Source organism: Aulonocara stuartgranti (genome assembly GCF_965226115.1).
Source record: "Aulonocara stuartgranti genome assembly, chromosome: 12".
Classification (NCBI taxonomy): Eukaryota; Metazoa; Chordata; class Actinopteri; order Cichliformes; family Cichlidae; genus Aulonocara; species Aulonocara stuartgranti.
In genome coordinates this window covers 21787312-21789454 of record NC_138948.1, presented here as the reverse complement: position 1 = coordinate 21789454, position 2143 = coordinate 21787312, and the positions used below count along the sequence as shown (strand labels likewise).

At 44.3% G+C, this 2143-nt stretch overlaps 1 long non-coding RNA gene across 1 annotated transcript; it reads left to right on the top strand.

The window, feature by feature from the left end:
• Positions 1–1474: 1474 nt before the first annotated feature.
• On the top strand, positions 1475–1931 carry LOC309719814. The gene is made up of 2 exons (XR_014280327.1): positions 1475–1689; positions 1777–1931. It is a non-coding gene; the product is annotated as an uncharacterized lncRNA (long non-coding RNA).
• Positions 1932–2143: the final 212 nt, after the last annotated feature.

The following is a 2143-nucleotide window of genomic DNA, read 5'->3' as shown; positions in this document are numbered from 1 at the left end:
TGAATTATTACACCATGTGATTATTTATTTACAAAAATACAGAACCATTGAGTGAAAAACCAACCAACCCATGCTGCTTCCACAAGATTCAGGAGGGTATGTAGGAGACAGGTGCTACTAAATGCATTTGATTAACTGATCATTAGCAAGTGTGAGCACCTGTATAAAAGCAAACAAAGTTTGGGCAGTTTGCTGGTCTAAAAGACATCATCACCAGGAGTGGAACCTGAAAAAAGTAATCCAAGAGCTACATCTTAGAGTTTAAATGTTAAAGTTCATGACAGTAAAATTAGAAAAAGCCTGAACAAGTATGGCTTGTTTGGAAGTGTCCCCAGGTGACATTCCATCGTCTCTAAAAGAACATGGAAGAATAGCTTTTTAGCATGACTGTATGTAGTTGTATTTGAGCAGTGCATCCCCTCCAAAGCCGCAGAGAGCGATGCTAAGTATATTCTATGTTCTGTTCTATGTTGTGCTCACAAATTTAAGATATTAATCATACAGTCATATCTGGGTGTCACATATTGCATTTATTTTGCATATCTCCCGAATGAACAGTTGACTACACCATTTGCAGAGCTAAATATGAGTGCACGTTCTCGCACTATGACAAACCTCCAGGTACCTGTTTATGTCAGTGCCCCTTTCTTCTGTATCTAATACACAGAGAATCCTCTGAAGTGATATCTGATTGGAGGCCAAGCACACCAGAGACAAAGTCATTTACATATCCCACATCTTCTGTGTACACGGTTCCCATTTATCATCAAAGTCAAATTTATGGATAGGTATTTCAGCGAGCGATATTAATCAAGCACAAATCCAAAGGGAAACAGAAATCAGGAGCCAGAGGACAGCAACTTCTTGTCTGTGTGCTGAAGGCCCATGTCTTGGGTAAATATTGCATAGCGCTAAAGTGTAGGAGTAAGCAGAAACAGCAAAGAGAGGGAGCACAGTGTGCAGAAAGTGAGTTATTTCAACTCAGCGTTTTGGCTTTGCCTGATGTGCTGGAATATACGCACTGATGTTTTTGAGGGACTAAGTGGTATGGTCGCAAGAGGCAATGTTATTTCTCATTTCATATTGGGCGTCAATACCAGCTCCACCAAAAAAGACATACTGTATGCATTCAGTAGAAGGACAAGTCTGAACAGTCACTGTTAGAGGGGGAAGATTCACAGTTACAATGCGGTATTATAGGTGTAGTAGTGGTGATATAATTTAAAATCCTAGCATGGGTCAGTTTCAACAGGAACATTAATTGGGCTGTCATAAACCCAGCAACAAGGGTCACTTGATGAAAAGATACATCCTTCCTAAGGTCTTAATGTTCATGACAGCAAGTTCACAGAGCACTTAAAGACCAGCTTCTGTAGACAGAAAGCATTTCTTGTCAGGGGCCTGGGACTGGGCGACCCAGGATCCCTGAGCAGACATGTATTATATTATTATTATTATTATTGCTGTGTATTTTGGTGTTGCTCCCCCTTCCCTGTGCTTGTGTATATGTGTGTGTGGGTGGCTGAGCACTTGTTTATAGGCGGCGTCAGGCCTGGAGGGTGTGGCCCTGCAAGGGGACTGGCCACACCCGAAGCCACACACCTGCTGCTGATCAGGCCTCGTCGGGGGAGCTACTTAAGAGAGTCTTGGAGCTCCCACCGACGCGGGATCATTTGCTTGGGACTCCACGTTAGTTACCCAGTTTAGGTTTTGGTCGTGTAGTGTATGCCTGCCATTGTTCAGTGTCCTGACTGCTGCCGCTATTGTTTCCCGCAGGAGGAGCGTGGAGGGCTTAAGGAGCAGCGAGCACCGGGAGTGCAGACACGGGAGCAGAGAGCACTTGGAGGACACGACACGGGAGTCTGGGGAGAAACACGGGGATTTATTGTTGTTTGATATCACCCTCTGTAAATAAACACTGTCTATACGTAGAGCACCGCGCCTGGGTCCTCCTTCCCCACTCCTTCCACGGTGTGCCATGCCACACCGTGACATTTCTGGACTGGGCTGAAAGCTTGGAAGTTACACGCAGCATCACAGTTGGGTGCTATTAACAGTGCTTCATGCTTCAATCCAACATGACTTTTACTGCAAAAAATAGACCTAAGCGCACAGAAAAAAATGACAGTGTGAATATTTGGAA